Below are 15,848 nucleotides of genomic sequence, written 5' to 3'. Positions count from 1 at the left end.
TATCAGCAGCAGGGTAGAAGTTGCGCATAACACTAAGTCTCTCAACTGCTCAGTGAAAACTGAGTCATTTGATTGGGAAACACGGTCTGTAGCTGGACAGTCATGGGACTAGGATGACGTGGAAATCCAAGCACTTAGTCATACTCCTCAACTGCCTCTTTTAAATACACAGGCAGGTTTGGGAACAGCTATGTAGAGGTTCATATATTGCCACTTCATGGCAAATAGGTGGGGGAACAGTGGAAACAATGGCTGACTTTATTTTGGGGGGCTCCAAAATCACTGCAGATGGTGATTGCAGTCATGAAATTAAAAGATACTTACTCCTTGGAAGGAAAGTTATGACCAACCTAGATAGCATATTCAAAGCAGAGACATTACTTTGCTAACAAAGGTCTGTCTAGTCAAGGCTATGTTTTTCCAGTAGTCATGTATGGATGTGAGAGTTGGACTGTGAAGAAAGCTGAGTGCTGAAGAATTGATGCTTTTTTTTTTTTTAACAATGTTATTCCTCCACATTTTTATTCATATGCTATTAATGAGATCATTGCCAAATATACATTATTTTCCTTAACTTTTTAAAACTTAAGCCAATACATGTCATGCAGCAATCAAAAACCTTACTGTAAATTACACAGGTTTGCAGTCCAATTTAGACTCTACCTTCTTAGAATCAGCCACTTTTCTGACTGCTTTCATGAAGTCTTCCTGTACTACAAAATCATGATCGGCACGAGTTGCAAACATACCTGCTTCATCCAAACATTTCTTAGGTCTGCTCCATTAAAGCCATGTGAAAGCTTCGCAGTTGCTTCATAATCTATTTCACCACGCTTTGTAATGGGACCTGCATGGATTTTCAATATATCTAAACTTGCTTGTTCGTTTGGTAAATCAATATGTATTTTTCTATCTAATCTGCCTGGACGAAACAAAGCAGGATCCAGTGTATCTGGTCTGTTGGTAGCCATGATCATTTTAACTCTACGGAGAGTATCAAATCCATCCATTTGATTCAGTAGCTCCATTAAAGATCTCTGAATCTCTCTTATCAGCTGAAGTACCCTCAGAAAACCGACGACCACCAATAGCATCTATTTCATCCATAAAAATGATGCATGGCTGATGGTCCCTGGCATAATTAAACATTTCTTTGATCAAACGAGCACTTTTTCCAATGTACTTTTCTACTATAGAACTAGATACAACCTTTAAGAAATTGCAATCCAGCTCATGCCAAGAGTGTTTTTCCTTTACCTGGGGGTCCATATAACAAACAGCCTTTTGGAGGTATTATTCCTACATGCTGGAATGATTCTGGGTTTGTAAGAGGTAATTCTATTACCTCTCTTAATTCCCAAATCTGTTCTAATAGCCCTCCAATCTCAGAATAAGAAACATTCCCAGGGTCCTCATGAGACATGTTGTAAACCAATGGATCCACTTCTCTTGGTAAATATCTCGTGATAGTTAGTGTAGTCATATCCAAAGCAACTCTTGTTCCTGGCTTCAGCTTACATTTGTCAAGCTGTCAACAACCCACAACATATCTCGGTCTATTTGTAGCTTTAACAATGAATTTTTCTTCAGTTAACTGCTTAAGTACTTCACCCACAATCTGCCCAACACTTTGTACAGCCTTCAGATCACTTTCAGATTTTTCATACTGCTTGGTAAGTTCTTTTAATTGTTCCCTTAACTCCTTGAGGCGGCCGTCAATCTCTTTGTGCTCCAGCAGTTTCTTGCAGTAGTCCTGAAGCGCCTTATCTCTAGGGTCTGCCATGATGAGAAGCCCGAATTGAAGTTTTTGAACTGTGGTGTTGGAGAAGACTCTTGAGAGTCCGTTGGACTGCAAGGAGATCCCACCAGTCCATCATAAAGGAGATCAGTCCTGGGTGTTCACTGGAAGGACTGATGTTGAAGCTGAAACTCCAATACTTTGGCCACCTCATGCGAAGATCTGACTCATTTGAAAAGATGCTGAGAAAGATTGAGGGCAGGAGGAGAAGGGGATGACAGAGGATGGAAATGGCAACCCACTCCAGTACACTTGCCTGGAAAAAATCCCATGGACGGAGGAGCCTGATAGGCTACAGTCCATGGGGTCGGATGGTGTGTAGACCTTAAATATCAACAACCGTCATTATTTCCTTTTGTATACAGAAGATGACACTAATTTGCCACAGTGAGACTCTGGTTTGAGTTCCTTTCTGGCAATGGTGATGGATTTGAGCTTACTCATTCATAATCTCTGGTTCTGTCTTCAGTGATCAATAGAACCCACTTATGAGTTGACAGTTCAGAGCTAATGTGTGGCCAAGGAACTGAACAAAGCCAAACTGGCCCATATGGGAACTGAGTTAATGATCTGGAACTGATAAGCACTGTACTCGGATAAGCTGAAATAATTTAACATTGATTGTCATGAAGACACAGATCAAAAATTATAAGACTCAGGGAAAAGCAATGTCTCTTTGCCCCTCTTGTAAGTTCACTCATTCAGTTCTGTTCAGTTCAGTTCAGTCACTCAGTGGTGTCCAACTCTTTTTGACCCCATGAATCACAGCACGCCAGGCCTCCCTGTCCATCAGCAACTCCAGGGGTTCACTCAGACTCACATTCATCAAGTCCGTGATGCCATCCAGCCATCTCATCCTCTGTCATCCCCTTCTCCTCCTGCCCTCAATCCCTGCCAGCATCAGAGTCTTTTCCAATGAGTCAACCCTTTGCATGAGGTGGCCAAAGTACTGGAGTTTCAGCTTCAGCATCATTCCTTCCAAAGAAATCCCAGGGTAGATCTCCTTGCAGTCCAAGGGACTCTCAAGAGTCTTCTCCAACACCACAGTTCAAAAGCATCAATTCTTTAGTGCTCAGCTTTCTTCACAGTCCAACTCTCACATCCATACATGACCACTGGAAAATCCATAGCCTTGACTAGATGGACCTTTGTTGGGAAAGTAATGTCTCTGCTTTTCAATATGCTATCTAGGTTGGTCATAACTTTTCTTCCAAAAAGTAAGCATCTTTTAATTTCATGGCTGCAATCACCATCTGAAGTGATTTTGGAGCCCCCCAAAATAAAGTCTGACACTGTTTCCACTGTTTCTGCATCTATTTCCCATGAAGTGATGGAACCAGATGCCATGATCTTTGTTTTCTGAATGTTGAGCTTTAAGCCAACTTTTTCACTCTCCTCTTTCACTTTCATGAAGAGGCTTTTGAGTTCCTCTCCACTTTCTGCCATAAGGGTGCTGTCATCTGCATATTTGAAGTTATTGATATTTCTCCCAGCAATCTTGATTCCAGCTTGTGCTTCTTCCAGCCCAGCGTTTCTCATGATGTACCCTGCATATAAGTTAAATAAGCAGGGTGACAATACACAGCCTTGACGTACTCCTTTTCCTATTTGGAAAACAGTCTGTTGTTTCATGTCCAGCTCTAACTGCTGCTTCCTGACCTGCATATAGGTTTCTCAAGGCAGATCAGGTGGTCTGGTATTCCCATCACTTTCAGAATTTTCCACAGAATATCGAGATCCACATAGTCAAAGGCTTTGGCATAGTCAATAAAGCAGAAGTAGATGTTTTTCTGGAACTCTCTTGCTTTTTCCATGATCCAGAAGATGTTGGCCATTTGATCTCTGGTTCCTCTGCCTTTTCTAAAACCAGCTTGAACATCTGGAAGTTCACGGTTCACATATTGCTGAAGCCTGACTTGGAGAATTTTGAGCATTACTTTACTAGCATGTGAGATGAGTGCAATTGTGCGGTAGTTTGAGCATTCTTTGGCATTGCCTTTCTTTGGGATTGGAATGAAAACTGACCTTTTCCAGTCCTGTGGCCACTGCTGAGTTTTCCAAATTTGCTGGCATATTGAGTGCAACACTTTCACAGCATCATCTTTCAGGATTTGAAATAGCTCCACTGGAATTCCATCACCTCCACTAGCTTTGTTCATAGTGATGCTTTCTAATGCCCACTTGACTTCACATTCCACGATGTCTGCCTCTAGGTGAGTGATCACACCATCGTGATTATCTTGGTTGGTCATGAAGATCTTTTTTGTACAGTTCTTCTGTGTATTTTTGCCACCTCTTCTTAGTATCTACTGCTTCTGTTATGTCCATAGCATTTCTGTCCTATATCAAGCCAATCTTTGCATGAAGTGTTCCCTTGGTATCTCTAATTTTCTTGAAGAGATCTCTAGTCTTTCCTATTCTGTTTTTTCCCTCTATTTCTTTCCATTGATCGCTGAGGAGGCTTTCTTATCTCTTCTTGCTATTCTTTGGAACTCTGCATTCAGATGCTTATATCTTTCCTTTTCTCCTTTGCTTTTCACTTCTCTTCTTTTCACAGCTCTTTGTAAGGCCTCCTCAGACAGCCATTTTGCTTTTTTGCATTTCTTTTCCATGGCGATGGTCTTGATCCCTGTCTCCTGTACAATGTCACAAACTTCCGTCCATAATTCATCACTATCTATCAGATCTAGGCCCTTAAATCTATTTCTCAATTCCACTGTATAATCATAAGGGATTTGATTTAGGTCATACCTGAATAGTCTAGTGGTTTTCCCTACTTTCTTCAATTTCTGTCTGTATTTGGCAATAAGGAGTTCATGACCTGAGCCACAGTCAGCTCCTGGTCTTGTTTTTGTTGACTATATAGAGCTTCTCCATCTTTGGCTGCAAAGAATATAATCAATCTGATTTCGGAGTTGACCATCTGGTGATGTCCACGTGTAGTCTTCTCTTGGGTTGTCGGAAAAGGGTGTTTGCTATGACCAGTGCATTTTCTTGGCAAAACTCTATTAGTCTTTGCCCTGCTTCATTCCTGTACTCCAAGGCCAAATTTGCCTGTTACTCCAGGTGTTTCTTGACTTCCTACTTTTGCATTCCAGTCTCCTATAATGAAAAGGACATCTTTTTTGGGTGTTAGTTCTAAAAGGTCTTATAGGTCTTCATAGAACCATTCAGCTTCAGCTTCTTCAGCATTACTGTTTGGGGCACAGACTTGGATTACTGTGATATTGAATGGTTTGCCTTGGAAACGAACAGAGATCATTCTGTCATTTTTGAGACTGCATCCAAGTACTGCATTTTGGACTCTTTTGTTGACCATGATGGCTACTCCATTTCTTCTAAGGGATTCCTGCCCACAGTAGTAGATATAATGGTCATCTGAGTTAAATTCACCCATTGCAGTCCATTTTAGTTCGCTGATTCCTACAATGTCGACGTTCACCCTTGCCATCTCCTGTTTGACGACTTCCAATTTGCCTTGATTCATGGACCTGACATTCCATGTTCCTATGCAATGTTGCTCTTTACAGCATCGGACCTTGCTTCTATCACCAGTCACATCCACAGGTGGGTATTGTTTTTGCTTTGGCTCCATCCCTTCATTCCTTCTGGAGTTACTTCTCCACTGATCTCCAGTAGCATATTGGGCACCTACTGACCTGGGGAAGTTCCCTCATTAAAGGCTTGCAAATAAAACCAACTATCTTGCCAGTGAATGCACTGTTACCATAAACCAAATTAAGGTGGCTTCCAGTACACTGATTTATTTCATATTCCAGTCATATTACTACCAAGCCTACCACTTCTTTTACAGAGGCTCAAAACTCCAGCTTGCAGATCACAGCTTGTAAAAAAGTAAAGAATAAAACAAGACACCAAACAAGGTTAAACACATATTCCCCTTCAATCTCACTCCTACCTGACCTTTCCCACAAATAAGCAGAAATATGTGGGGAAACAGTTTTTTTTTTTTTTTAAAAAAAAAGGAATAAACACTATTACCATTCAATTGGTTTTTTTTAGCACTTTTAAGTACACGACTATATTTATAGGAGTTGGTATTAAATTTTTTATAAAATAAAATTATTACATTTTAAAATTAAGACAAGAAGTCCTCCCCAATCAAAAGAGTCCCCAAGTCTCTGACGATTTCAAAAATAATTAGTACCAGAGATTTTCCATATCTGCTCCACCATGAGCATTTGGGGATTGGCCTAAGGATTTTCTTGGTTTTCCATTCTGTATGAAGTAATTTACCAGTTCATTAAAAATGTTTTTACCTCCCCTTCTAAAGGAAGACATCCTAACTTGTTCAGAAGGGAGTGTTTTCATAACCAAATTGAAAATCTCACTCTCCATCCCCTACCTCCACACTGAACAGCATGTTTTGCCAACAAGCTACTCTGATATATACCATAGGAAAGGAATTGGAAAGAAAACTATTCTTTTGTCTGACTCTTTGTAACCCCATGGAATAGTCCACGGAATTCTCCAGGCCAGAATACTGGAGTGGGTGGCTATTCCCTTCTCCAGAGGATCTTTCCAACCCAGGGACTGAACCCAGGTCTCCCACATTGCAGACAGATTCTTTACCAGCTGAGCCACCAGGGAAGCATATACCTCATATAGGAAAGGAAATGGAAAAAAAAAAACTAGCTTTCCTGCCATTTAAAGCATCTCTATGGTCTGGAAAAAGAAAAAAAAAAAAACAACAACCTCTCCTCTCAAAATAAGCCCATCACATTGATACATCAAGCATTATGACTTCCCCTGAAAGTTCTGAAGATGACCAGTAAAACCAAGAAAAATTTAAGAATTGATTAAAAAGCAAGCTTTGGTACTGATAGAAACTAAAATTTCAAATTCATTTTGGCTAAGTGAGAATTCTCTAGAGCAGACTAAGCATGGAAAACAAAAAGCTTTCCCTTTCTTATTGGGTTATAAATAGAGGAGATACAGAACTTGTATTATACTTCAGTTTTCATGGATCTTAACAGAGTGATTTAAGCAACAGAAATATTTCGCTGAACCACACATGGTTAGGAACATATTCTATGTAGTGTCTATTGTACCCTTTTGTATCTGGCTTAGCATGCTCAATATCATGGTTGTGAGATACACATGTGTTATTTCATGCAGCAGTTCAGTCATTTCCACTGCTGTATAATATTCCACTGTATAAACAAAGCATACATTTCTATCAATTCTACCACATCTTGGTTAGTTTTTGGTTTTGGCTACTACAAATAGTGATACCATGAACATTCCTACACATATAACATGGTAATCAAATGTATACATTCACTCTGGTCTGAACTTTTGTGCCCCTACCCCCAGTTTGTATGTTGAAATCCTCAGTGTGATAATATTAGAAGAGGGGCCTTTGTGTGCTGCCTGGAGAAGGCAATGGCAACCCACTCCAGTACTCTTACCTGGAAAATCCCATGGGCGGAGGAGCCCGGGAGGCTACAGTCCATGGGGTCACTGAGAGTGGGACACGACTGAGTGACTTCACTTTCACTTTTCACTTTCATGCATTGGAGAAGGAAATGGCAACCCACTCCAGTGTTCTTGCCTGGAGAATCCCAGGGACGGGGGAGCCTGGTGGGCTGCTGTCTATGGGGTCGCACAGAGTCAGACACGACTGAAGTGACTTAGCAGCAGCAGTTATGTCATGAAAGTGAAACTCTCATGAATGGGATTAGTGCTTTTATAAAAGACCCCAGAGCGGTCCCTTGCCCCTTTCACCACGTGGGGATCCAATGACAAGTCTGAGACCCAAAAAGGGCCCTCATGCTGGCATGCCATCACCCTTATCTCATACTTTCAAAGCCCAGAACTATAAGAAATAAATTTCTCTGTTTTGCAAACTCCCTAGTCTGTAATATTGTGTTAGAGCAGCCAAAAAGGACTTCAGCTGATTATATAGCTATACTTACAGGGCCATGGAATATGATTACAACTTTATTAGGTACTCCCAGCTTTGCAAAGTGTTTTTTTACCAATGAACATTCCCACCAGCAATGTACGAGAATTTTGTTGCTCCATATCCTCACCACTAAATGGTATTATCTCTTTTTTTTTTTTTGCCATCTTCTAGATGTAATATGGCATCATAACGTGGCTTCAAATTGCATATGCAATTAAGGATTAATATAATTCCTAATGATTAGTAGAGTTGAGCATCTTTTCATACATTCACAAGCCTTTTGAATGTTTACTTTCTGAAAGCTGGTTCAAATATTTTTGTCCTTTTCAATTGTTTTCTGCCTTTTCTTTACTTCTGTGCTTATATATACATTGTTGTTTGGTCGCTCAGTCATGTCAGCCTCTTTGCGAACCCACCAGGCTCTTTGCCCATGGGATTTCCCAGGCAAAAAACACTGAAGTAGGTTACTGTTTCCTTTTCCAGCTTACACACACACATAGGACAACAGTCTTTTCATTGGAAAAACATATTGCAAATATGTTCTTCACTCTGCACCTTGCCTTTTCATTCACCAAATGACATCTTCTGAGGAAGGGAACTTAATATTAGCATAGTTTTATTTATCAATCCCTGACTTCAGGTTATTTCTCCATTCCAGTCACAATGAACCCTTGCTGTTCCCCAGTTATGCTGGATACCTCCTCTCTTCTTCACTTGCGATTTGCATACAAGTGCCACACACTACAATGTCAGCTCCATGAGGGTATAAAGTATGCCTGCTGTGGTCAATTCACTGGGCCCCAAACAGTATCTTGTACATAACAGGTATTCAAAAAAATTTTTATTTTTGCTAAATGAATGAAAAACCAATACAATGTTGTAAAGCAAAAATAATAATAATAAATTTTAAAAAAGAATAAACTAACTATAAATTTATTTTATTTTTCTCACAACTCTGTGCTTTTTCTATCTGACTGCTCAAATCTTTCTTAAATTTTAAGAATTTTTGGCTATTATGTCTTTTAATTCACTTCTTTATTTTCTCTTATGCATTGCATACTTTTTAATTATATTTTAAAAATACATTGACATGAATCAGCCATGGGTGTACATGTGTTCCCCATCCTGAATCCCCCTCCCACCTCCTTCCCCATCAAACACATGTTGGAGCTTTTAGATCTTTCACATCTTTAAACTTCTCTAAAATATTTCCTATTTTTATCTCACTATACCATATTCTGGATGATTTCCTCAGAGCTGTTGTCCAATTAAATAATTCTCTCTTTAATCTTATTGAGTCTACTGTTAATCCATCTATAAATATTTTATTTCAATACCTTCATTTTCTATTTCTATAATGTTTGGAGGGTTATTTTCAATCTGCCTGTTGTTATTCAATGCAGTATTCTTATTTTGTCAATTACCTTATTTCTCAAAAGATAACTGAACATTTTAGACATACCTCTTCCAGAGCTTTTCTTAGATAGGTCTTATTCCCCCCATGTATAAATATTCACATTTGTTTTATCTGCTGACTTTAATCTCATTGCATTATTTATGATGATTTTCACAGACAGTCACATGTGTCCTAGGTTACAGAGTTTTACCCATGTGGACCAACTTTATAATTTCTGCTGCTGAAGTCTTTAAATTTCACTGGTTTCAGAATAGTTTCTATGATACTCACTTAGCTCCATATTTCTATACAATCTGGGAAATGACTTTTGGCTACCTACCAATCCATACCTTGGGCCAGGATGAAGGGATTTGGCCAGCTCCACTATTTTAAAAGTAAAAGGCATCCTCCACTTCCAGCAGGGAACTATGTATACTGAGGTTTCATACAGATCCCCAGTTACTGATAGGAGTATGACATTTTCTTTGTGTGCATATTTCTCTTGGAGACTTTACAAGATGCTGCAATGACCAGATAGGATTTTTATACACTGTGATCCTGTGTCCATCATCTTTCTCAAACACTCTTCTCACTGATGATTAGGACATCTAGTTGGAAATAGCCAGAAGGTAGTTGACAATAAAGCATAAGTGCTCAGAAGACAAGTCAAAAGTCAAAGAAAAATGTTTACGTGTCACCTACAATTAATAAAATATCTGGAACTATGTATTCTGTTGCAATTCAATAATAGAATTACTATCTGCTTTTTAAATTTCATTTATTTTTTATTGAAGGATAATTGCTTTACAGAATTTTGCTGTTTTCTGTCAAACCTCAACATGAATCAGCCATAGATATACATATATCCCCTCCCTTTTGGAACCTCCCTCCCATCTCCCTCCCCATCTCAACCCTCTAGGTTGATACAGAGCTCCTGTTTGAGTTTCCTGACTCATACAGCAAATTCCCATTGGCTATCTATTTTACATATGGTAATGTAAGTTTCCATGTTACTCTTCACGCACATCTCATCCTCTCCTCCCCTCTCCCCATGTCCATAAGTCTATTCTCTATGTCTGTTTCTCCATTGCTGCCCTGTAAATAAATTCTTCAGTGACATTTTACCCCCTAAGATCAGGAACAAGACAAGGGTGTCCACTTTCACCACTATTATTCAACATAGTTCTGCGAGTCTTAGCTCAGCAATCAGAGAAGAAAAAGAAATAAAAGGAATCCATATTGTAAAAGAAGAAGCAAAGCTCTCACTGTTTGCAGATGACATGATACTGTACATAGAAAACCCTAAAGATAGTAATAGAAAATTACTAGAGCTAATCAGTGAATTTAGCAAAGTTCAAGGAGACAAAATCAATACACAGAAATCACTTGCATTTCTATATACTAACAATGAAAAATCAGAAAGAGAAATTAAGGAATCAACCCCATTCACCATTGCAACAAAAAGGATTAAATATATAGGAATAAATTTACCTAAGGAGACAAAAGAACTGTACACAGAAAATTATAAGACACTGATGAAAAAATCAAAGACAACATAAACAAATGGAGAAATATTCCATGATCCAGGGTAGGAAGAATCAATATTATGAAAATGACTATACTACCAACACAGTCTACAGATTCAATGCGATCCTGATCAAATTACCAATGGCATTTTTCACAGAACTTGGAACAAAAATTTCACAGTTCATATGGAACACAGAAGAACCAGAATAGCCAAAGTAGTCTTGAGAAAGAAGAATGGAGCTAGAGGAATCAACCTTCTTGACTTCAGATTATACTACAAAGCTACAGTCATCAAGACAGTATGGTACTGGCACAAAAACAGAAATATAGACCAATGGAACAAGATAGAAAGCCCAGAAATAAACCCATGCACCTATGGGTACCTTATTTTTGACAGAGGAGGCAAGAATATAAAATGGGGCAAAGACAGCCTCTTCAATAAATGGTGCTGGGAAAACTGGACAGCTACATGTAAAAGAATGAAATTAGAATACCTCCTAACACCACACACAAAGATCTACTCAAAATGGATTAAAGACCTAAATGCAAGACCAAAAGATATTTGCTTTTAAAATCAGAAGACAATGCAGGTTTAAAAACAAGCAAATTTCTTTTGGTTCTTTCTGGCACTCAAAACTTGAAGAAACATATCATGTAAGAAATGAATCGCCAGTCTATGTTCGATGCAGGATACAGGATGCTTGGGGCTGGTGCACGGGGATGATCCAGAGAGATGATATGGGGTGGGAGGTGGGAGGGGGTTCATGTTTGGGAACTCATGTACACCTGTGGCAGATTCATGTCAATGTATGGCAAAACCAATACAGTATTTTAAAGTAAAATAAAGTAAAAATTTAAAAAAATTTTTTTTAAACTTTAGGACATGCATCCTATGAAGAAAAAAAAAAGAGAGAGAGAGAATCAGAGAGTGGGAGAAGTCAATAAACAAATGATCCATGAGAAAAATTACAAGTTTTTGGAAAAATAATTTACCATAGTAATGATATGTTGAACTATACAAAATCATTATTAGTTAACTTTTGTTTGGTTGTTTTCTGGGGGTTTTGTGGGAGGGTGGGGGGTTTGAGCTGTTCATTTGCCAGTAATGGTAAATTATTCCTGATCCATTTCCTCTCTTGCCAGGTTCCTGTTGTGAATGACAGCACAAATTTATAAAACAACTGTATAAGATTTAGGAACAGTGGATGACTACAGAATGATACAAAGCTGATTAACTTTGCTAAGGTTCTGTTCCTTGATCCTGGCCTCATTAGTAACCTAGACAACTGAGCTAACTAGGTCTGAGCAGAACCTTTTTTAAGGACAAAGCTTATTATGTTGCAGCAGATAAAGGAGACTGTCAACAGCACCTTAGCAGATTTTGATGGTTCTCTAGAGAGAGATATTCTGTCTGCATTATCCATAGTTGTAAAAACACCAGGGAGTTGGTTTCTGAGCCTGCTTCATGAAGAAAGAAAAAAAAAGTGTTTAAAGATGGAAACACAGGAGGCAGTAAAACGAACAGCACAAACTACCAGCAGGATTTGTTTGGGGGCTACTTTTGTGTTTCATAGCATAGATTTTTACATCAGAATTACTGGTGTCATTTATCAATACAAATGGTTTTCCTAATAAACTTCCAGGGAGGGAAATAGGATTGGAATTGCCTGTACACAAAACATACATGAAAGTAAACAGCAAGGGTGAATCAGGAACATGTCTTGCTTGTTACAGGGATTAGCTTTATGTCAAGCTTGACCATTTCAAAGACCTCTAATAAAATAGCCAAAACAAACACCGTTTATATGCAGTAGAATTAAGACATCAAATTCGAACTTTCTTATTTCTAGTCTCTTGCCATATTAGCTGGAGTATTTCAAATAATTCTTTGGGGAGTTACCTCGTGGCCCAGAGGTTAAGAATCACCTCAATATAGGGGACACAGGTTCGATCCCTCGTCTAGGAACTAAGATCCCACAGGCTGTGGGGCAGCTAAACACTCGAGCCACAGCATGAGAAACCCTTGCACCAGCATGGAAGATCCTGCATGCCACAAAGAAGATTCCATGGCTGCAACTAGGACCCGATTTAGCCAAATAATAAACAAAATTTAAAAAATAAAGTAAGTAATTCTCTGGGTAAGTCATTAGAATGATAGACCATTGCTTCCTAAGTTATCTAAGAATGTGATGTGGAAGTGTATAATAACTAGCTTCTTCTATAGTTTCTTTTCTTCGTGTCCTGTATGTTCTTTGGCTAAGAAACAACAGATTAAAGAAATTAAGAGTAGACAAAACTTAGTAATGATTGTCGTTCCAACAGCTTTCTTTTATAATATAATTCTTTTTTCTTTTATAATTGGGTTCCATAAAACCATGACAAAGAACGTTATGCTGGAATTAGGCCTGCAAAGTCTATTTAAAAAAAAAAAAAAAAAAAAACCTTGGCTAGAATGTGGTTACACTCATTACAGTTATCATTCAGGTTACTTCAAATTAAGCAATGTAGTGAACTGCATTGGGACATAAAGATTTATTTGCACTAACCCTCAACTTGAGGATAATATGTTACCACTCATCCCATCATTCCCTACTATTAAGTGAACATTATTTCACTTATTTTCTCTTCTTCTTTTATGTTATCTCCTATAAGTTTATCAAGTACAATTTATCATACTCATTCATTCATTCAACTGCTATATATTTAATGCCCCAAAGTGAATTGGCCTCTATACTCAGGGACAGAAAAAAAAAATCATCAGCAAAAACAAAAGCACTCCTTAATCTCAAAGATTACAGTTGGAATGGGGGCAGGAAAGACAATCAAATAACCACAAAGAAGTTATAGAAGTTATCACTTGTGATAACTGCTATAAGATGAGGATATGGTAATGTAAGAGCTTATAATAAGGAAATGTGACATACTCAGAAACAGCTTTCCCAAAAAACTCATTCTTGTATTGAAAAGAGAAAGATGACTAGCAGTTAACCAAGTACAAAAAGAAGGAAAGACAGAACATGTGCAAATGTCCTACATAAGTTCTTAATGACAGGGACTAGAGTTGCAAAAATGTAGATAAATTGGTCTTATTCCTAAGGCTAAAGCAAATATGATCCTAACTGGCCAGGGTCAAATGTTTTCAGGATTGGATACAGGAGAAATCATTTGTTTTGTCATTACATTCTTTGATCTCTAAATTGTTCTTGGCAGAAGAAAGGAAGAATTAAGCTCTAAATCTATTGTAGTTAAATTCAAAGTCTCTTTCATCTCCCAGGACACAGACACAGGGCTTTTGCACACATTAGCTACAGAGCTTGGTGCACATGAGTTTTACTTTTATTTTTATTCTATGCATTATACTTAGTACCTAGTTATAAATAAAACATGATGTGCTATTTTAGTTTGATGTGTGATTATACTTCAGTTTGCATTTTATTTCTATAATTTGTGAGAATTTATAGTAGAAAAGCATTTTAAAATAAAATGTAGGGGAAAGTGACTGTTACTGTTTAGTATAAAAATAAATTAAATTTCTTCCTAGAATACAAATGATAGCACTATTGTGAAAAATTACCAATTTGAGCCATCTCAAACTGCTTTAGAAATTACTGCCTCTCATTTTACAGTGGTATGACAGCTAAAAAACCATTTTGGTTCTGTTATTATTAGTTACTACCTTAAATATGTGTAATATTATAACTGAAGACCACCTACATATATAATCTATCTTCTCAAATATTCACAGCTAAATTCTTGAAAAATACATCAACACAGTCTTCCTTTAAAGGCTAAATACTGGAGAAGTGCAAAGGTAGAAAAAGTTTGGTTCAGTAGGTAATAATCTGAACACTATAAAGAAACAAAATTTTCTAGCATTCTTATATATGGTAGTTTAGTCACTAACTTGTGTCTGACTCTTTGCAACCCATGGACTGTAGCCCACCAGGCTCTTCTGTCCATGGGATTTCTCAGGCAAGAATACTGGAGTGGGTTGCCGTTTCCTTCACCATGTACATATATATATATGTATATGTATATGCACATGCACATGCACACACACACATTGTGTGTGTATGTATGTGCATATACATGTACATACATATATACATATATATAGAGAGAGAGAGAAGAGAGAGGTTTACAGTGCCACAGATGGTAATTATAATTTGGGGTAAGTTGACTCATTATGTTTATTCAATTAGTAAATGGTTACCTTCTCATATGTCTATGTTAACTGACCACTAACCCAAGTAGATCAAACCAGAAGATAAAATGTACTAAAAATTAAGGTTCTAAATGGCTACTAAAACTCTAAATAGACAAGACATGTATTTGGAAGGAGGGCAGGGAAGAAAAGAAAGGGGAAAAAGCTATTAGTAAGGAACAAATAGATAATGCTCAAAAATAATCTTCATCTACTAAACAGTTACATTTCATTCATTTATTAACAAAGTCATTAACTTCTATGGCACTAAGCACTGGGAGATCCCTGACAAAGAACACAAAGCTCTTAAGACAATGACAGTGAACAATTTTTAGAACTGTACAATAACTGATACTTTTTATCTTTTGAGCTCAGACTGAACCAAGAACACATAAAAGCTTTGCTAGTTCTGATTCTTTTCTCCTTTCAAAACACCATCAATACATCCTAACACATGTCAACACCATCATTGGCCTTGTATAGTGATAAAACAAAAAATTTCATAAACACAGCTTACCACCACCCTGTGGGATTTTATCATTCAATAGACATAGGCTAACAATAATCATTTACATGTTATTTCATGATTCAATAAGTGATTCACATACCATATTTCATTTGGTTTATGTATGTTGCTATAGTTATGCATAGAGAGATAGGATGATAAAGTGACAAAGATCCATGAATAGCAACAGAATCAAAAGTTCTAAGTAAGACACACATGAAAAGCAAGGCATACACCCAGTGAATTTCAAAACTGAAGAAAGATGGAGCAAAGCATTATGATCCAAACAGAAAGAGATGAGATTTCAGCATGCATTTAACTGAAAGAAAGGGTCCACTTAACAGGTTAAGAAAAAGAAAGTACAAAAAGATATTTCAAGGACAAAGTGCTACTTTGGAAAAGGCACCAACTTTTTATAATATAAATTTATGCTAAGGTTTACAACCATGTGGCTTGTCTCACTCTACGTTGCCTACAAAACCATGATTG

At 37.7% G+C, this 15,848-nt stretch overlaps 1 pseudogene; it reads right to left on the bottom strand.

Annotated features, from left to right (window-relative positions):
* Nucleotides 1-595: 595 nt before the first annotated feature.
* LOC101122345 (26S proteasome regulatory subunit 10B-like) lies at nucleotides 596-1,795 on the bottom strand (annotated as a pseudogene).
* Between the last annotated feature and the right edge of the window lie 14,053 nt (nucleotides 1,796-15,848).

The sequence above is a fragment of the Ovis aries genome, chromosome 3, assembly GCF_016772045.2.
Source record: "Ovis aries strain OAR_USU_Benz2616 breed Rambouillet chromosome 3, ARS-UI_Ramb_v3.0, whole genome shotgun sequence".
NCBI lineage: Eukaryota > Metazoa > Chordata > Mammalia > Artiodactyla > Bovidae > Ovis > Ovis aries.
This window is presented reverse-complemented; position numbering and strand designations above follow the sequence as displayed.